Source organism: Pteropus medius, unplaced genomic scaffold (genome assembly GCF_902729225.1).
Source record: "Pteropus medius unplaced genomic scaffold, Ma_sr-lr_union100, whole genome shotgun sequence".
NCBI classification, from domain to species: Eukaryota; Metazoa; Chordata; class Mammalia; order Chiroptera; family Pteropodidae; genus Pteropus; species Pteropus medius.
The window spans coordinates 35804737-35826912 of record NW_024340849.1 but is presented as its reverse complement, the minus strand read 5'-3'; the positions used below and the strand labels follow the sequence as shown (position 1 = coordinate 35826912).

Sequence of the window (22176 nt, the reverse complement as noted above, 5' to 3'; positions counted from 1 at the left end):
TGGGGAATCTCCATACTGTTTTCCATAGTGGCTGTACCAGTTTGCAATCCCACCAATAGTGAACAAAGTTTCCCTTTACTGTACATCCTCACCAACACTTATTATTTGCTAATTTATTGATGATAGCCATCCTAACAGGTGTGAGTGATGTCTCATCATGGTTTTAATTTGCATTTCTCTGGTGATTAGTGATGTTGAGCATCTTCTCATGTCTTTTGGCCATCTGTATGTCCTCTTGGAAAAATTGAGACTTCCCACCTTAATTGGGCCCTGTTTTCTTCACCCAGCAAGTCTATGAAAATTAAAATTTAAGTTCACTGTTACAGCAAATGTGATCAAGGTGTAAGCTGGCTTTAGAATTCTGCTTATATCTCTGGTTTTTTACTTTCTGAGTTTTCAGTCTTTTGCTATTTTCTGGCCCAACTCAACAATGCTTCCTGTATCAGCATTGTTAATTGTTTTCCATGAGAGGATAGGCCAGTGTATCTTCTCCATCATGCTTCCAGAAATAAAAGTCCTTCCAATGGTACTATTCCAGTTCCTATATGCAGAGTGTTAATATTTGCTAGACAAAGTTTTGGGAGTTTTTCATTTCAGTTGACCAAGCCCTCCCAGCTGCTTCGCAGTCCCTGTCTTCAGGGGTGCAATATTTTAGATTTAAAAGATTAGAGACAGAGAATCGAAATCTAAAAATCTCTTTCAGATTCACCTTTTCTTCTTGACTTTGGCCCCTGACCCTCTGCTTTCAGAGGCTTCTCTGCTTGCCTGCATTACAAAGTACAGCGAGATCATTAAGTATGAGTTCTCTCATACTCTGTTCTCTCTGCTTTACAATACTTCTATCCTATTTATAGTCCCTACTTATTCTTCCCCTAAGTCCCATTCAGAGAGTTGTCTCTCCTTTCCAAGGCCAACTCCTCTATCTTGCTGCGAATCCCGTCTTTGCAGCTGGAATTCCTCCTTCTTCACACTCATGCACCTCTGCATCTTTTGTCAATCATATTATTGCTAATCTTCCAAGGCTGAATATAGTACTTTTCTCTTCTGTGATGTCTTTTGAGATGGCCCTTCTATCCCAAATGTCCTCTCTGAACTTCAGTAACACTTTATTTGTTTACATGAACAAAGAGCTTACAAAGCCATGCAATATTACTATTTGCATAACTGTCATCTCTCCTACTAAACTGTGAACTCTTCAGAAACGGCACTGGTTTTTGTTTTATCTTTACTAATTCGTACAGTATTGAGCACAATAGTTTGCATATCATGCCTCATTATAAATGCTATTGAATTAACAAATGAATCCCTTCTTGGCCACTCTAGTAATTAGTAATTTTCAGTGATTTCTCTTCCTTACTCGATCTCCATCTTCGCTACATCCCTCCCTTCTACAGTCAGACACACTCAAGTATTTGACTTTAAAGGGAAAGAAAAACACTTTTACTTGTTCCTGCTGTTCTCTTTTTTTATGTTTTCCCTCCTAAATATCTTAAACACATTGTCTATGACTTCTGTCTTCTTTCTTTGCCCTGAGTCTGTCTTTAACCATCTGTAATCTGACCTCCACCGTCACCTCTCTATTGAGATTACCCTCTTAAAAATGAAAGCTTTCCTTCTATTACCACTATGTCCTCTCCTCGGCTTCCTGTTCCTGATTCTGAGCACCCCTGCCCCAGGTGATCCCGCTGTGCCTGGTCCCCTTCTCCCCGCTGACTGCCGTTCTTTCCCACCCACCCAAGCCTGTTCTGTTTGCAGCTTTCTTCTCTGTACCGGGAGATCCCACTGCCTTCATGACTTTAGCTTTGATTAATGTGGCTACTTTTTAGATCTTAATTCTCTGTCCCTAATTTTTTAAATCTAAAATATTGCACCCCCGAATTCCTCCCAGATATTTCACTTAGTGTCCCTATGCTCAAGATGACTTTCTTTAATAAATTTTTTGCATTCGTCTCCTCCATTGCATTCTTTTAGGCTCAAAAATCTCTGTTTAGTTCAGTCTCCATCACTTTCTCACTCCTGTCCCTCACTTCCTATCAAGTGGGTTCAACTTTCACAGTATCTCTTTTTCTTCTCTTTGCCATTCCTCTGCGTTAGTGTGCCAGGCTCCCTCTATCTATCAGTCCCTGCTATTGGTCTCTTTCTCACCTATCTCCTACATCATTTCCTAGTATTCCAGAAATTCTCTCCTCCACCAGGATATCATAGAGGGCTATGGGACAAGAGTATGGATTTTGGAATCAAACTACGATCTGAAGTCTATCTCCACTAGGTACTGGCTGGGTAGTGTTACTTTCCTCAACTTCTGTCACGTGTCTCATAGGACTTTAGTGAGTATCAAGTGAGATGATATAATAAAGTTACATTTCTATATTTACAAAAAAAAAATTTTAACAGATGAATAAGCAGTTTTAGAACAATTAAATCATTTTCCCAAGGTCATAGCCTGTAAAGCAGAGCCTAGACTATAAAGAGATTTTTCACACTTCTCACACATCAAGGTGAATATAAGCCTTTACTGGTCTATATTAATGAGTCTGTATTCCTAGTGTCCAGAAACAAATTCTAGATTTATCTGTTTCTTCAGGATCCAAGAGAAGACACCGACTGATGGGGCCAGAGCAGGTCCAGATTTATGTCAGAGGCTGAGAGTAGGGAGGGAAGACAAAGCTGTGTGACGTTAGTGTGGAGACCAGCAGATATGGGCACTGGGAAGTGGACACAGCAAACTGAGAGAAAGACACTGCCCAGCATGACTGTCAATGGAAAACGAGAAAGGATGTGGAGCTCGTTGTGCATTTTCATGATGTCAAGTGAATCTAATCCTTTTCGGCCGGTGGCAATTCAGTCTTCTTAGGGGGATTTGGCCAACCGTGAGAATGTCCGTGGTGATAATAAAGCTCACTTTATGAGGTTGACAGCCATTATTTTTTAACTATAACTATCATCCTTTAAAACAATGAGAATGACTGATTTGAACAATTCCATTTGATGATCGGATGGACAGTCAGAAAACATGATAACAAAACTTGAGATCCCCACTTCTGCCTCAGTCCTGGATGTGGGCTGTGGCCAGGCATCCAGTACTCTGTGAGGACCCTGAGCCTCCTACACGGGAGCCTCTGTGACTGAGACTGGGGTCCAGCAACAAAAACACTGGGAGCATGAGCCTTTAGAAAGATGGGAGAGGAAAAAGAAAGGGCAATGCATTTCGATCCATGGCGACCCACCCTCTTCTGGTCTGCATGGATCATGCATCTCACTCCTTCATTATGGCTGCAGGGTTGTCTGGCCTTGCTCGCCCTTTCCTTGAGCCCTGGGTCTGTCTTCTGCCTTTGCCCCACGTCCCTAGATCAATGCTTGAAGAAGCCATTCATTCGGAACTCCTCAAAGAGAAGTATTTTGTGGTGCCTTTCATTTGAGAAATGCTGCATGTTATTCTCCGCTTCTGGAGATTCACAGTGAACATCAGCAGTTGTGATTAAGACTGTTTTGTTTTGTTTTGTTTTGTTTTGCTAATAGCCTTCAGAGCCAGGGTAATAGTTCTTGGGTTGCTTCCAGGGCCCAAGTCATGTCCTGTAGGAGTGGGGCTTACGCAGTTACAGAAATTCTCACACCTCCAGAGATTTCCGCTGTTTCCACTATTTTTTGGCAGTAACTCGCTAGCGAGCTGGTTGGAGCACACCGTGGAAAGGGGGATGGAGCCTCTCCCTCCAGCCTGCTCAGGACCACGAGGTTTCAGTTGTTCATTTCTAAAAACCCTTTAAATAATTTTCTTCCCCATTCCTTTCTTTCTCCGATAGAAGGGAGAAAATCCACTTTTCTGTGCTGATGGACATTCTGTTGCTAGTTTAAACATGTAAAGTATGGTTCAGGGATGTAAAACTTCAAGCAGTGTTTTGGGGAGCAGCTTGCATTGTATGGCACCTGAAGACATTTGCTAGTGTGCAGTGGACATGGGGCAGTGGGGATGGTTAATGAGCTCGGGAGAATCACAGGAAATGCCATCCACAGCCATTACTAGAGGCCAAAGGACACGGATGAATCCAGGGCAGTGGGTTCACAGGGGGAAACTGGTGCCATTGGGTGGGCATCCCACAGGAGTTATTAGGGGAGCAGTGAAGATAGTAATTTTGATAGTAATGAAGATAGTAATGAAAAATCAGCATTCCATTCAGATTTCTAACTGTGTGGCTGCTCTGAACCCTCTGGATTGAGAATATTTGGTTTAGGGAACTTGGTAGAAAATGTAACGATTGGCAAGCATTTATTAGACTCTCCCTGTGTACCAGACATGGGCTTAGAAAATGCTTCATGTCTCTCTTCCTGCTTCATACTCATGGCACCGCTGTGACTCGTGGCCACAGACTATTATTATACCCATTTTACAGATGAGGGAAGCGTGGCTTAGTGGGGCTAAGTCTCACCCTCTCTGAACCGGGTTCTGCTTCAGGGTACAGTTTGGAGTCTTGTGAGGAAACTTCCTCACATCCCAGGCAGAAATGTAAGACTAGAGAAATAAGAGCCAAGTAAATCTCGTCTGCTCGAAAGGCTACTGCCTTACACACTGTGCACTTGCAGAGGGCCTGGCTCTCCTCTCAGCAGTCTTCTCGCTGCCGGCCTGTGTGGAGAAGGGGAGACTCTGTCATGACCTTGGCCCTCCTGTGGGGCACAGGGTCTGACCCTGAACCCTGACAGGATTCTGCAGATCACACCGGGCAGGACACAAGGGCAAAGGGAAGGTGTGAATGCTCCCCAAAGGAGGGTCCTCACCTACCCCTTTAAATGTGATTTTTTTTTTCTTCAACTCTACCTCCTCTCAGAGATGTAGTGAGAAAAATTCTTAGCGAGCTTCGGAATGAATTTGGCTGGTTTTCCTGTAAAATATGTAGGAGAGTTTCAAAACTCCACTGTTGCCAGAACTTAAACCTTAGGTGTTGCTCTACAAAATGGTCAAGTCAGCGCTGGCTCCTGCCCCTAGCAGTGAGCTGCGTGCCAGCCCCATGGGGAGCCCAGGATAAGTTACCCAGGCTGCGGGAGCAGGCCTCAGCAACTGGAGAAGAGAGATTCCGGAAAAGTTGTCTCTGAAATAAGTTTCTATGAGTGTAATAATTTGTGTATTTAATGGTATGTAACTTTTAAAAACTGTCACTATCCCCTGAAAGATTGAAATATATTTTTTAAAAATCTTGTGTTTGAAGGAAAAGTAATATAACAATAATACAAAGACAATACACGTTCGAGGCTTCTCCTGGCCAGGACTGGAAATTGCCATCTGTTGGGGATGGATTTGTGTACCGATGGCTGGCTCCCAGGAGGATGGCCTGGACGGTCACACAGGACTCACATTCAAGAACCGGAACTTGGTTTAATGCTTTCCTGCTGCTGGCTGGAAAATGTGGGTGCTCTTTGAATAAGGGGCCCCACATTTTCATTTTGTGTTGAACTATGTAGCTAGTTCTGCCCCACTGGTTTCCATCCTTGCAGAATGAAATCCAGGCCTGTACAGGTCTCCGGCCCAGCCCTGGCCCCGGCTCCACCTCCCACCACCCCCAATGGGTCTCTCTGCTGCAGCGGGTCCCAGGGTGGCTCTTCCCATGCACAGCTTCCGGCACTCCGCACACAGTTTCTTGCCTCTGGCTTTGCTCCTGCTGACCCTGGCCTGAGCACCTCTGTTCCCACTTCACCCTCCTCGAGTGTCCCTCCTCCCTGCCGCTGGTCTGGCTGAGTGCTCACATCCCTGTGCAGTCTCCCAGCACATCTGCCATGTTATGCTCACATTCTCTGTGTCTGTCACCCACTACCCGGTAGCCCCTCCAGGCAGACACTGCCTCCCAGCCATCCTCACCCAAACCTCAGGCAGTGCCTAACACACTGGAGGAGTCAGGGGGCATCTGAATGACTAAAAGTAGCTTTGTTCTTTCTGGGCACTCTGTGAGAACACCACAGAGGGGCTTGTTCTCCGTCCAGATAAGAGGAAAATTCTACCATCCCCAAATATCCCATTTTCAAACCAAACTCATTTTCTAGCTAAAAACCATTGTCAAACACTGGGCTCCCAAGCGCGCATGCGCGTGTGCACGTGTTTACTAAGGCTACCAATAGATTCAAAACATTTGTTTAAACCTACCTTCTTTCGTTTCTCGTAGTGTTATTCTAGTGGAGCTTCATTTTTTGTTAGAAAGAGGCCGTCTGTAGCTTCTTATTTTACCATGTTCAGACTTTTGCGAGTGTTCTTTTCTCTCAGAGAGATGGGTGGCTCAGTCTAAAGGGGACGGGCTTTGGGTTGTGGGCATCGCCAGGCTCTGTCCTGATTTCAGGGCCAACTCCTCCATTAAGTACAACATACAGGGGGGCCCAGGGCCCACGAAAATGTTTTAATTTATTTTAAAATCAGAAGAAAAAATGAATACAATAATAATAAATATATAATATGTAACACATAAATCCAATCTGGTTATATTTGTCTTCATGCCAATGCAGTCATAAAATATAACTTTTAAACTTTTTTATGGAGGAAGGGGCCCATGCAGGTAAAGGTGCCTTAGGCCCCCAAACAGTACGATGCAGCCCTTACCTATGTTATCAGACACCTCACAACTTCTGCCCTCAGAGTCTATCAGCAGCAAGAAGGTAAGCCAGACAGTTTTGAAGATTTCGTAAGAACAGGTGGGAAAGTGCTCTGAGATCCCCCTGCCCCCAAAGCAGCCCTAAGAGAACACAGTATTATGATCATGGCTCCAGCAAGAAAGGACTGCCTATCTGGTCAAGGGCACTGAGATGACTGAGCACCAAGGCCAAGGCTGGGCACCACTTCCTCTGAGCGAGCACCCTGACCTGCTTCCCTGCCTACATTTGTAAGTCAGAATCTTGGGGTTCTTCGTGTTGGGCGAGGACTTTATATTGGAAAGAAACTCTTTCTGTTAGACAGTCATGAACTGGGGCAGAGTTTGTCTGTGCCTGTTTACTTTTCCTCCAGGTCACCTATCAGAGTCCTTCTCTGAGGGCCATGCCTTCTCCATCTAGTCTTCCTATTTGTTTTCTTTACTCATGGGTACCTTTTTTCTTTTCCATTTGATGAACCGAAAAAGTCCTTTCCTTTAGGGTATAGAGTGTCCTTTAGAAGACAAACCTTCCTCGTACTAATATTGAGTGTTTCTTACAGCCTAACTTCCATGTCTGATTATGTTAACCAAAGCCCACCTCCTTCCTTCTTTCCTTCTTTCCTTCCTTCCTTCCTTCCTTCCTTCCTTCCTTCCTTCCTTCCTTCCTTTTCCTTCCTTCTTCCTTCTTCCTTCTTTCCTTCCTTCTTTCCTTCCTTCCTTTTTTCCCCTCATTCTTTCTTCCATTTTTTTCCTTCCAGCAAATATTTTTTGAGCCCCTGTAATATTCCAACACACAGCCCTGGGCACTGGGACAGCTACAGTAAATAAAACAGATCAATAGCTCTTCCCAAGGGGCTAGGGGAATGGTACAGGGTAAGTGCCAGGGAGGACAACATTTACCTGTTTTTTTAATGTAAAAACATGAAATATTGGTGTAATCTTGGTATTTTTTAGTTATTCTAAATGTAGACCTCTGAGTGAAGATAAGATGGACAGAGGAGGAGATGAAGGAAGAAAACGGTAACAGAAAGTCACTAAAAGTTTCTCCTGGAAAATCTCTCTATAAGTTTGTCAGTCTGGGTCCTGGCATCTTCTAAAGCCTGGTGCTAGTGTGGGGATAAAAATCATAGGTCCAGTGCTCGCTAGACTTTCCACAAAATGACCCTAGGGACAGAACAGCAGGAATCACTGTTCCCGAAGAAGACTTAGCGTGAAGCTGCCAGATTTAAGGGAAATTTCTTCCAAGTATTTTCTTGTGATTTAAAAATTAATGTAATTTTTGCATGCTTTTTCATAACATAATTGTTTGTTTTAATACAAAAGTTATCCTCCCAAGACCACATATTGTATGATTCCATTTCTATTAAATGCCCAGAATAGGCAATTCTATAGAGACAGAAAGTAGATTAGCAGTTGCCCAGGGCCGTGAGGGTTGGGGGACATGGGAGGTGATGGCTCAAGGGTACAGGATTTCTTTGGGGGTGATGGAAATGATCTAACATTGATTGTGTGCTGGTTATACAATCTTTGAATATATATTTAAAACCACCGAATGCTATGCTTTAAGTGAGTGTATTGTATGGAATGTGAAGTATATCTCATAAAGTTGTTTTTAAAAATCGTCCTACCAACCTCCATATATAATTGGCATTCTGGGAAGCTGAGTAACTTGTAGCTTTTCACCACTGAGTAAGCTGGAGTTAAATGCACTCATTTAAAAAGTGAGATCCTGGTCCAATCTCATCAATTTACAAATTTATAGAAACCCGAGGAGGTGATGTGACTTGCCCAAGGCCACCCAGAGTAGGAAGCAGAGCCAGGCCTCCTGAGTCCCTGTCCAGCACAACAGGGTAAGCCTCCAAATGTACTTTGCACTGAACTTACATTTGCCTTGTTTCTCACTTCTAAATCATTTACTTACCAAGTCAGTTCAGCCTCACGTATTCCCTGCTCCATGTCATTAGCCTTTTTCTCTTGGCTTTCTTTGGCTTTCCACATCCTAGATGTTCCCAAAACAAGTGGCCGAGCTTGCAGATCCCTCACCCCACCTTCCACAGGGGCTGGTGGGACTGGTGGGAGGAGGAGGGGCCTTACCCATTCTTACCTTGGGCCCCACTGAGCCAAAGGCCAGCTCTGCCTTCCTTCCAGGGGCTGTGGGAGTAAGATCCACTATCTGTTTAATCCTGGAAGAACCAGTGGTATCTGGGTGGAATCTCAGCTAAGACACTTTCATCTTAACCTGCCCGACATTGGGCAAGCTGTGAAAGTGAACTACTGGGATCAGATAGGAGGAGGTGTTGTGTAGTAACCTGCAGTCTCCATGGCCTTGCCTTCCCCGGATGACCTCAGGCCTGGGGATCCATGGGTGTGTCCAGAGCACAGCCCCTCCCTGACGAGCCGACCTTTTCAGTGAGGGGCCAGCTCAGATGATATCCGGTATGCCCGGGGCCTATCTTCTATGTGGTTCTGTATGGTTCTTGCATCCATTCTTTCAGGAGATCTTTATAAACACCCTGTGAGGTGGGCATGGTGGACATTATTTACCTTCATTTTTCAGATGTGGAAACCAAGACCTAAGAAGGCAAGTTATTTGCCCAAGGTTTTTAAGCCAACGAATGAAGGAGCTGGGTGTGCTCCACACTTCTAGACCAGGCTATTTCCACCAGATCCTGAGCTCAGATTAGCAGCAGTCGTGGAGAAGTATGCAAAGGTCGCCCATGGCCCAAAGGACAGTATGAGCATTAATCATCCTCTATTGCATTTGAAGACCACCTGTAAGATAGCTTTGCTTTAAATCCATGCCCAGGGCTGAAATTGGAATGAAAGGATGTGAGAGACAGCAGTTCTAAATGTACTCAGAAGTTTTTCCTAACACTCTCTCTCTTCTCCTTCCTTTCTTGAATATGAGAGGTTAGGGAATGAGTGGTCCCAGGCAGAGATGGCAGCGTGAGATATTTCACTGAGGAGGTGAAATATCTAGTCCAGAATTTTTAAAGCACTTAAAACTCTGCAGAGCTCACTTTTCCCCCAAATAAATAAAAATTCATAAATCTGAGAAAAGCAGAGCTGGAAAAAAGAGATGGGGTGAGCCAGACAATACAAAGTAATCTTAATAGTGTCTTCAAAGTTTGTTGACCATGAAAACTGGGAATGTAAAGTTGTACTTTGTAAGTCTCTTATTTATTTATTTGTTTGTTTGTTTGTTTTCCTTTTAAAAAAATGTATGTATTTATTTATTTTTTTATGATGACATTGGTTAATGAAATCCAGTACGTTTCAGCTTTACATTTTAACAGTAAGGCATATATATATATATATATATATATATATATATACATACACATTGTGCGTTCACTGCTCATAGTTCGATTTCTCTCTGTCACCACATATTTGACCCCTTTTATCCCATCTAGTTCCCTCCTCCCCACACCCTCTATCCTCTGGTAACCACTGGTATATAGTCCATGTCCATGAGTCTCTGTTTTGTCCTGTTCGCTTGTTGCTTTTAGATTTATATCCCACATATAAGTGATATCATATGATTTTCAACTTTTTCTGTCTGGCTTTTTTCACTTAGCGTGATTATCTCAAGTTCCACCCATGTTTGTCACAAGTGGCAGTATTTACATGTGTATCTGTGCTACTCTACATTACGTATACTTAAATCTACCTTCAAATAGAAAAAGTGAAAGAATGAACTAAAATGTATACATAGAAATTCTAATATTTTCTTTCTCTCCCCGTTAGATTGTGTTAGGAATATTTTTAGAGCACTCACTTTGGAGAACTCTGGATCAGCCATGCTACCAGCTGGGAAGTTTAGGAACCCTGGGGTCGGATCTTCAGTTTTAGGTTATTTTTTATCCTGAGCTGCAGCCCTCTTTTATAACATCATTACTTCATTCATTTTTTTTTTTATCGTGATAAAATATACGTAACATAAAACTTACTATCTTAACTACTGTTGAGTGTGCAGTTCAGTGACATTGTTGTGCAGCCGTCAGCACCATTCATCTCTAGAAATTTTTCATCTCCCCAAACTGAAACTCTGTACTCATTAAACAATAACTCCCACTCCTTCAGGCTCTGATAACTACCATTCTACTTTCTGCTACTGTGGTTTAACTACTTTAGGTCAATAATTACTTGTAAGCTCAGGTGGTGGTTTGGCACATGGGATTCAGTGGTGAGCATAACACATGATGTTCCCGCCCTCCAACCGCCAGTAAAGTCTGCTTTAATTAATTTAAACTAACCTAACCTAGCACTACTTCAGGTTAGTGTATTTAGAGAGGCAGGGAGGTGGACTACCTCCAAACTTGTGACCAAGTGTGGTAGTCAGGGCAGGTGGGATAAAGGGGATGGGAGGGTGAGGCTGGAATTGAGGTAGATGTGACAGATGATTACCAGATAGAAGAGAAATACCTTCCCAAGGAATTTCTTTAAAAAAAATTGGGGAAGAGATGGGATTCCGTACAATATGTAGGTTGAGGTGTATTTATTTTAATTGAATGCTATAGGGAATGGTGATCCCAAAAGGCTAGTAGACATGCAAACAATTGGTGTTGTCATTACCTTCCAATGACTCAGGCTTCAGGGCTTAGGAGGAACAGTTTCCAGGTGCGGAGAAGTGAGACCCGGGCTGCACTGCCCGGGGTAGAGCTTTGCTGTGTGGCTGAAAGCCCGCCCACATCTGCTGCCCCATCTGCCCGTCTTTACCTTAGGATAAAATTATTCATTTTCAATTACAGGGCTGGTCAAAAATCAATACAAAGGTGGGAGAGAACAGATCGTTTTTCTTATGGAAGTAACCGTTTTCATTAATTTTTCATTAGTGCTGCCTTTGTTTTGCTATCCATCACCAGCGGAGCTGTAGCCTGCATTTCAGCGAGTGCGCATGCTTCTTGGATTTAGGAGATACTGGTTGAGAAAGCCGGGAGGTTACTGCTCAGGACTACTGCCTGCGGAACCGGTTTAGGTGACTGTTTTAAGATCATCGTGTTGGTTAAAACATGCTTAAAAACAGTGTTTCCACTCATCGAAACTCAGTCCTAACTCTATGGTGGAAATTCTACTTAGAGAATAAGTGCATTTTGAGCTTCTGTCATATTTATCATCAGTATATGTTAATCTCTCCGTGAGCACTTTTGGTGTTGATTGACATGATAGGTCCATTTGGCTGGTGTACTTGGCTGAGGGTGGATTAGGGGGAGGGCAGTTTCTTGTGTCTTTACACATGTGATTCCCTATGCCTTTAATGCAGTTATTTTATTTTTAAACTCTTCTCCTCAGTTCCCTAACCTCAGCCTGCCCATCCTCTCGGAAGCCTAAACAGCTTCTCTGTGAAGCTTTCTCAACTCCCCACCTTAGCAGAATTGCTCGATGGAAAACCTCTCTTCCCCTCCTATTCTGCTCTTCATACTATAGTGTGTTGTCTGTTCATGTGGGTCTCCCTAACCAACTTCAGTTAGCTGAGAACAGGGGCAGCACCTGTCTTATTTTTGGATTTTTGGCACCTAATAGTGCCTGGCCAATGGTAGGTGATTAATAAAGGTTCATTAAATGGAAAAAAATGACGGGAAATTACTCCTGGCTTTCTATAAGCAAAGGTAAGAGCCCTCAAGCAGTGAGAGGTGAAGCAAGCCTGACCCTACCCCAACTGGCTTATCCTATTGAAGTAAAAGAACTAAGTGCTAATCCCAGTTCTGTGGCTAATTAGCTGTGTAACCATGAATAAGTCACTAACACTGGTTCTTATCTATAAAAGGGGGTGAGGGGGTGGAATTCTGTCCCAGCTTTAACGTTCTTAACCCCAAGAACCTCTGCTCCTGGAAAAGAACTCTACCCTGTACTCACTCCTCCAGCTGAATGACACATGAGCCTTCTGATGCTAACCTGCCCAGGCCACGGCGCTGACTCTACCTCCTTCTCAGGTCTCCAGACAAGCCTCTGGAGCTAAGCCCATCTCTGGTTGTTAACCCAGCCCCCCATCCTGCTCCTCGGCCTTGCTTTTTCCATTATCTCTGGACCCTTTCCTATTTCCTAAAATCTGTTCAAATATGACAACCACCCTCATATAAAACATATTTGTTACTCCAGAAAGTTCTCTTGAACCCCTTTCTAGCCACTAGCTGCCACCTTTCATCTCTACCCAATCGGGAACCACTATTCTAATTTATATCACTGGAAACTAGTTTTGCCAGTTCTGGAACTTCATATAAATGGGACCAGATAGCATGTATTCCTTTGGTTGCTCAATTTTTCATTCAACATAACTTTTTTTTTGAGATTTATACATGTTATCACAGGTGTCAGTAGTTCATTCTTTTTAATCACTGAGTAGTATTTTGTTGTTTGAATAAACCACAATTTATTTTCTGAGTCTCTTGTTGGAGGACATTTGGATTTTTTCTGGTTTGGGCCTTTTTGTGTTTTTAACTTCTTTTACATCTGGCTATTTCTCTTTATTTCCAAATATAATAAAATCATTTTAAAAAATTCACCCCACTTACTAGCTACATGACCTTGAACAGGGTGCTTAGACTCTCTGAGCTACAGTTTCCGTGCCTATAAAATAGGATATTATAGTATCTTTTTCATAAGATTGTTTAGGATATTGTTTTGGGCAATAGTATCTTTTTTATAAGATTATTTCAGGCATTTTTTTTTCCTTTCAAGGGTAAAATCTTATTTTTAGAAAGTTTGTACTGCAATATTTTCAAAGAGAGTCACATAAAAAAGCAAAAACATTATTCTCCCCTCATCTTTGAAATAAATAAGAAAGGAATAAAATTTCTTTTTAAATTATGACAATTGGAAATTTAGCACCAACATCCAAAATGTAGATAAAAGGGGGAAAAAACATTTACTACATATTTCAGATTACTTTGGTTTGGGTTCTCCCCATATGTTATTAATATTCCTCCTTTCAATTCATATTACCAAAACAGTAAAAACCAGGAGAAAAATATCTTTTATATATTCATATGAATATACACCCAAATTATAATTATTAAGTTTATATATTGAAGCATGTAGTATATTACATGGAATATAATAAATAACATATAAATTATATAAATATTTGCTATTATATTATTGTTGAACTGTTGTAAGGATTAAATGAGTCACATCGTATTCATAGCAACACACCTATGATGCAAGGTTTACCCAACAAGTGTAGATTTTGAACCTAATTCTTATCACTTCTTATAAACATCAGGTGAGCTCATTTGTGACTCTGGTATTAATTTTGTGGGTTTTCTTTTACTTTTTCTTTTTTTTTGCTATGAGAATGAGCGATGATATGAATAGATATGGTTCTCAAATATTCAAACTGAAAACTATTATGACCCTAACTTGCTGACCCTGTACCCTCTACAAAGACATTGTCAGGAATTGCCGGGGTAAAAAAATATTTCTACTCAGGCTTGGTTTATAGAATGTAGAAAATAACAACTATATCAAATGACTCATGTTAAGGCATGTCATTTTAATAGCGGGAAACGTTAAAAAAAAGAGGGGTGTTGCGGAATCTGAGTATTTCTCTCCACCATTTCCTTTCTGGTTACTGTTCTGGCTTCCTTTTCCTTCACAAGGTCTTAAAAGAATAGTCTGTAGTCACTGTCTTCACTTCCTTGCCTCTGATCACTTCTCAGCCTGCTGCGTCTGCCTCTGGATCCCACTTGACAATTGTCTCTCCAGGGCTGGCAATGGCCTTGTATTTATCATACCTGATGGACAGGTTTTAGTCTTGTTCTCGTTTGACCTCTCTCAGACATTGCACACTCATTCTCTCTTTGAAATTCTCCCTCCACCCGAATTTCCCACCCCATATTACACTGGTTTCCTCTTCCCTCTGGGCTCTTCCTTCTGGGTCTCCACCCACCCCTAAGAGTTGGTGTCCTCTCCAGATGAGGACCACACCTGCCTATATACTCTCCCTTGCTTCATGGGAAATGCATTGTCAGTCACCACTTCAAAGCCACATGTTTAAGCTCAATTTGTCTCCCCAGTATCCATTCTGACTGCCCCGTCTCTGGACATCCGGTTGCCCACAGGCACCTCCCCCGCCACATGCTCAAAACTACACCCTTTTGAGACACCCCTTTACCTGCCCCACAAATGCAGGCTTCTTCCCAGCCTCCATGTTCTTTCTCTTAAGGGCTCTTCAACTATCTGGGAGTCTGAGGTAGAAACTTTGGAATCGTTCTTTGATTCTTTTCTCTCCTTCACCACCCACATCTAATTGCTCATCAAATTCTGTTGTTTCTACCTTGGAAATATCTCATGAATTTACTTCCTCTTCCACCTCCCAATTGCTTTCATTTATCATAGCTCCATGAGATAGCTGGAATAATCTCCTGATTTCTCTCTTCAGTCTCTGCTCTAATTCCTTCTCCATTCTGCCACAAAAATAGTATTTCTTAAACACAAATCTAGTTACATCACTCTTCTGCTTAAAAATGTCAACGATTCCTTGTTGCCTGTGGCTTGTTCCTGCATTTGGCCTGCCTGGCCTCAGGGTCAGCTGGAGGTAGATTTCTGGGGCCCGTCCCAGGGATTCTAGGACAGTCAGTGGGGCCTGGATATCTGCAGTAAAAAGAGCTTGCGGGGTAAGACGGACAGGCCATGCTCAGAATTCTCAGATGACCCAAGACTCAAAGGAGATTGAATAGCCCCCTAGGACAAAAAGGATGATGTAATGAAGTAGCTGCTTCCCCCTTTTGGAACAGGGTGTCTGATATGCAGGGCTTTACTCCAAGGGTAATTACTTTTGAATTAATTGCAAAATCAAGCTCTCATTTATCTGAGACTTCCTAATTGGTGGGCATGGCAAATGGGACAGACGTTTAGTATGGGTTAAAAAGTGCTCGGCAATATGACAACTAAGTGTAGTGTGTGGTCCTTGACTGGTTCCAGAGTCCCCAAACAAAACAAAACAGTTGAGGGAATTTTAATATTGACACTGTATTATTGTGCTATGTGTGTGTGTCTGTGTGTGTGTGTATTGTATTGTGTGTGATATTATCATATCAATGTTAAATTTCTTGAAAGTTATGTAGGAGTATGTTCTTTTATTTAGAAGACTTCACGCTGAAGTACAGAAAGGTAGATTGTCATGACAGTTACAATTTATTTTCAAATGGTTCAACAAAAATACACACCCAGAGAGAAGAGCAAATGTTAACAACTGATGAATCTAAGTGACAGGTATGTGGTATAATTTGTACTATTGTTTCAACTTTTCTGTAGGTTTGAAAATTTTCAAATGAAAGTTGGGAGAAAAATAGTTAACATGAAAATAAAGGCAAATTTCAAGAAATACTTTTACTGTATTGCAAGTGTAAAAATCAAAAGCTCTAGTGGTAAGTAGGCAAGTTGAGGCAAACCATATTACCTCTTTTCTCAGCAGTGAAAAGCCAGTAAGCTACAGAATAAAATAAAGACTATTTTGTGTGTTAGATGAACTCATTTATCAGCCTCATTCAGACTGGAGAGGCAGAGGGGAAGATCAGACTGTTTTAAGCTTCTTTTCTCCACCCCATCCCATCACTCTGATTAACCCTGTCGTTACTTACCAATGCTTCTCAGAAGAGGAGGCAGCCCTACCTAAAACTCAGATATAGCCAGGATACAAGTATGTTGCCAGGCATAAAACATCTTTTAAATATGAGCCATAATTACTTTTGTTTATCTGGAAAATGTTCTTAGTTTTAAGAAAGAACAGAATTTAAGAATTTATTTTTTTAAAAATATTTTAATGTTTACTGTCAGATAATTTGCCAAATAAAAAGGTATTTAAAAGTTTATTACAAATACATCCAAAGAGTAACAAAATATAAATTTTTTACCCAAAAAAGTGTTGCTGGGAAGTGTTTGGGTTGCAAATGTATAATTTGGAAGGTTATTAAACTTGCTAGAGCCACTTTTATGTATCTAAGAAAACTTTACACAGCAGCACCCAACCTGTCTGTCAATCTGCTGTGCCTCTCTGAAGCCAGGGGAATCCGTGTGGCATGGGTGTAACAGTTGGCCAGGTCTGGCTTAGAGTGTGGGCTCCTTCACTGATTCACTGTTTAGCTCATCTGGGATACTATTTGTGTCCTCTCACTTATTTTCTCTGATCAGTCTGGCTAGAGGTTTTCTGATTTTTCTCAAAGAACCAGCTTTTGATTTCACTGCTTTTCTCTATTGTTTTTTATTTTTCTATTTTATTGATTTCCATTTTGATCGTAATTATTTTTGTTCTACTCTGGATTTCATTGGCTCTTCTTTTTCTTAAGGTGGAAGAAGCTGGGGTAATTGATTGGAAGCTTTTCATCTTTTCTCATATAGATGTTTACAGATGTAATTTCCCCCCAAGTACTACGTTAGCAGAATCTCACACATTTTGATATGTTGTATTTTCATTTTCATTCAGTTCAAAATACTTTCTAATTGCCCTTTTGATTTCTTCTTTGGCCCATGGGTTGTTTAGAAATGCATTATTTAGTTTTCAAATATTTGGGGATTTTCTGGAGATCTTTTCGTTATTGACTTTTAATTTAAGTCCATTGTGGTTAGAGAACATTCTTTGTATGACTTAACTCATGTCTTTTTTATGTAGTTATGTAAGTCATCTATATCTTTACTGATTTTCTGTATACTTTTTCTATCAATTCTTGAGAAAACTGTCGAAATCTCTGACAATAATTATAATTTGCCTAAATCTTATAATTCTATCAACTTTTAGTTCCAATATTCTAATTCCCTGTTATGTGCAAAAAAAGAAAAGAAAGAAAGAAAGAAAAAGAAAAGAAAAAAGAAAGAAAAAGAAAAAAAAGGGCAAGGTATGTGGTCTCTTGACCTCTACGATTTTGAAATAACCTTTATTCTTGATAATATTCTCTGCTCTGAAATCTGCTTGATATTAACATAGCAACTCTGTCTTTTTCTATCCTTTTACTTTTAACCCATTTTTTATTGAAAGTGGATTTCTTGTAGGCAGCATATAGTTGGATATTATATTTTTATCTAATCTGACAATCTTTGTCTCTCAGTTTAGGAGTTAGGCCACCTACATTTAATGTGATTATGATATGGCTTGGTTTAATTCTAATCGGATGCTATTTTTTTACATAGTCCATCATACTTTGTTTGCTTTTTTTTTTCTATCTTCTTTTGGATGAAATAAGTATTTGTGATTTCATTTTATCTCTATAGAGTTATCAGCTATAACTCTTTGTTGCATTATTTTCATTGCTGCTTTAGTGTTTATAGTATCATTTTTAACATATCACAGTCTGCTTTCAAGTAATATTTTATCACTTGACATATTGTGTGAGAATCTTATACTTCCATTCTGCCCTTCCTTGTGCTATTTTACTTCTACAACTGTTATAAATCCACAATGTTGTTGTTGTTGTTGTTGTTATTATTTTGCTTCAGACAGTCAATTATAAAAATATTTGAACAATAAAGACTAAAGCCTTTCATGTTTACCGATGTAGTTATCATTTCTGATACTCTTCTTTCTTTGTATAGATGCAGGTTTCCATCTGATATAATTTTCCTTCTGGCGGAAGGATTTCCTTCAACTTTTTTGCAGAGAGGTCCACCAATGATGAATTCTTTTAGTCTTGGTATGTCTGGAGAAGTCTATATTTTGCCATTATTTTTGAAAGCTATTTTGACTGAGTATTGAAATCTAGGTTGACAGTTTTTGTTCTTCAGTATTTTAATGTTGTTGTTCCAATGCCTTCCGGCTTGCATGGTTTCTAACAGGAGAGCTGCTCTCATCCTTATCTTTATTCCTCTATTCATAATGTATTTTCTCTCTCCCCCCATGTCTACTTTTAAGATTTTTTTTTTCTGCATCGCTGGTTTTAAGCAATTTGATTACCATATGCCTTGCATGTTTTTCTTCATATTTCTTTTGCTCAGAGTTCATTGAGCTTCTTGGATCTGTGATAGTCATCTTCAAATTTGGAAAATATTCAACCATTATTTCTTCAAATATTTTTCTGTTCCTTTCCCCATATTCCTTAACTGTGACTCCAGCTACATGTATATTAGGCAAGTTGCCCTACAGCTCGGCTATGCTTTGTTCATCTTGTTTCAGCCTTTCAAAAAATCTGTTTTATTTTAGACAGTTTCTAATGCTTTAACTCCAAGTTCATTAGTTTTTTTCTTCTCTAACATGGAACCTGCTGTTAATCTTATCAGGTATATTTTTCAGACACTGTAATTTTTATTCCTAGAAGTTTACTTTTGTTCTTTTTTATATTTTTCATGCAATGTGTTTATTCTTTACTTTAGTTCCTTGAACATATGGAATATAGTTTAATAACTTTTAATGTCTTTGTCATCTAATTCTATCATCTCTATCATTTTTTTTTATTTCTAGGTTGGTTTATATTGCTTGATCTTTCTTCTTAATATGGTTTGTATTTTCCTGCTTCTTTGCATGCCTGGTAATTTTTTATTAGATGCCAGATATTGTGAATTTTACCTTTTTGGGGGCTGGATATATTTTTATTCCTATAAATATTCTTGAACTTTGTTGTAGCATGAAGTTGAGTTACTTGGAAAGAGTTTGATCCTTTGGGATTTGCTTTTAAACTTTGTTAGGTGAGATCAGAGCTATGTTTAGTCTAGGGCTAATTTTTCCCTACCACTGTAGCATTCTTAGTATTCTAGCCAATGTCCTATTAATTATGAGGTTTTCTACTCTAGCTAGTGGGAATAGGAACTATTGCTGGCGCTGTGTGAGCTATGGAAATTGTTTTTTCTAATTCCCCTACATAGTTCTTTTCCTAGCCTTGGGTAGTCTCCTCAGACACATGTGCTGATCAGTACTCAGCTGAAGACTCCATAGATATACTCTTCAGTTCTTTGGTCTTCTCTCTCCTTGTGTAGTTCTCTCCTCTCTATTACTCTGATCTGTGAACTCTGGCTGCCTTGGCTTCCTTAGACTCCCAGCTCTGTCTCTTCAACCAGGGAGACCAGGTGCCTCTGCCTGGGTTACCTTTTCCACACCATGTCTGGAAACTTTCTCAGGGCAATTAGGGCAACAGTAGGGCTCACCTTGCCTATTATCCACTTCTCAGAGATCACTCTCCTCTGTTGTCTGATGTCCAATGTCTTGAAAAGCATTGTTTCATATATGTTTCATACATTTTGTCCAGTTTTTTAGTTGTTTCAGGTAGGAGAATAAATCTGTTATTCCACATTGGTCAAATATAAAAGTCTTCCATGACTTTTTTTTTTAAAATTTTTTTTTAATGCCTACAGCACCTGGTCTTCTTAGGTGGTCTCCCATGCAAGTACTAACCAGGCCTGACCCTGCTTAGCTTCTGAGATCAGATGAGATCGGGGTTGTTCAGGGTAGCATGGCCATAGACTTTCCATGACTTTTAATTAGACAAAATCCAAAGTAAATATTTTTAAAAACCCATGGTGGTTGAGAGATTTAAGATTGCTAATAAATGATTCTCTATTGTATGCCAGTTATTTTATATACATTTTTATTTAATTTAGTTCTTATGAGTACTAACAAACTCTCCAAGTATAATTAGTAACATGAAACCCATATCGTTCTAGGAATAATAGGCTTCATTTGCTTTTTTCATCTGATGGATGAGATCACACAGGGAGAGAGTAGACCGAGAAGAGCAGTGACACATACACAAAAGATGTTCACACCTTGGAGTGGGGATTGAGAAAGGAGTGACCTGTGGCCTCATGTTGTCAGGTGGCTCTTCCATGGGCCCTGTGAATTACCACCTAGATGCAGTCTTGCTGCTTTGTCCATGTTTTTGGTTTAGGTAAATCATTCCTTTTCTGTATTTTTAATATTACTACAAAGACTTTTTGTGACAGTGCAGAAATCATTTCGATTAATCATTTGACTAGCTTTGCTTGGAAGAAAAGTTTCAAGGAGTGGGCAGGGCTATGGGTTGGGGGTGGAGAATGTTTAATGCAAACTGGACAAAGGCAGACATTTATTGGAAGAGAAGACTAAGTGAGTGTATATAGTCTGCCCCCCACCCTGAAGCTATGGGAAATAACTCTGATTTTGAAATTATAATGGCAGTAGGGAAAAGATTATAAGGTCAGTGTTCCATTCTGCTTAAAGTAAGAGATATAACTAAATTATTTTCATGAATATGCAACCTACTTAATGGAAATCCACAATTTTAGGTATGTATATATATTAAGAGACCAAATATTTTAGAATATGACTTATAGGTAAATAATTTTTTAAATAAAATAATATTTCAAATAAAGAGTAATAATGGATAAAAAATGTAAATTTTAGCACCCATGAGCAATCTACCTTTCATCATTTCTTCCTGCCAATCAAGTTGTCTATTACTGCTGACTAACAGAAAAACTAGCTCCATCAAATAGGTTGCTCAAGTTGCAGACCTTTAGATGATCCTCAAGGGCTTCCTCAGACTGGTTTTAGTCAACTGTCCCTACTGGTCTTGCTTCTTTTCCAACTAATGTGATGCTTCTGTGACAAGGATTTGGTCTTCAGCTTCCAGAACAGGCTTTCCGAGTCAAGTTCCCAAGTTTGAAACAACAAATGTTTCTCTGGCTTTTTCAGTTCAGCTAATCAACAGCATAATTTAATACCTATAGTATCCGTTCCTTATTCTGACAAGCACAATCTGATAGATGGATTGGGAGGAGTGATGAAACACTTGGTTTCACACTGAGAGTGAAACAGAGCAAGAAGGAATGAACTTGGAGTCATGTGAAATACAATTAGACTAAACTCTCTGAATTTAACATATCAAAGCATATGCAAAGGAGTTTTGTGGTAAACAGGGTTAGACAGGTTATACACCTTTTCAAATTCTAAAGGTTTGAAATTATCATTTAAATTCCAAAGAAACTCACACAATTAAAATATTGGGGAAAAAGTTTCTGTATAACTGTAGTAAGCAATTTTTAAAGATGGTAGATGCTACCGTAATTATTTCCTGTCTGTAAAGTTTCTGTTCATTCAAGTGTCTGTTAGCTTTTAAAGTGATGGTGGAAAAATTCTGTAGCTAGTATATTATTTCCACAGGATCAGGCAGTTCTCTACCTAACCAGGGAAGGATGAAGGCCCTTAGGTTAAATTTTAGGTAAATGCTTCCTGGCCCCTACTAACTCCATCTGACGTGTTCAATCTGGCCTTCAAAAGAATAGAAGCCAACTGTTATAAACATCAATGAAGTCATAAAAAGGCATATCACAAAAGTACCCCTAGAAGATTCTCATCTACTGTTCTTTAACCTACAACAAGGGATCACAATAATATTACCCAGTCATTTCTAAACTTGCCTCATTGCAGAGTTGCCTATGGTGGGCATTGTTTATACAGATTACCAGGCTCTTCACTTAGAGATTGAGATTTGGAGACAACATATCTTCAGGGCTGTAGTCCTACATATTAATATTAGTTGGTTATGACTGTTATTAGTAATTCCTACTCTATAACTCATGTTATTGCAGTAACATTTTTGTCCAGTGTCTTATAATGAAGTACACTGCAGTTGCCAGTGACAGAGTAAAATCATTTTTTACATGGATTAGGAAA

At 40.1% G+C, this 22176-nt stretch overlaps 1 pseudogene; it reads right to left on the bottom strand.

Moving 5' to 3' along the window:
* Positions 1–19868: 19868 nt before the first annotated feature.
* On the bottom strand, positions 19869–19987 carry LOC120589392 (uncharacterized; annotated as a pseudogene).
* Positions 19988–22176: the final 2189 nt, after the last annotated feature.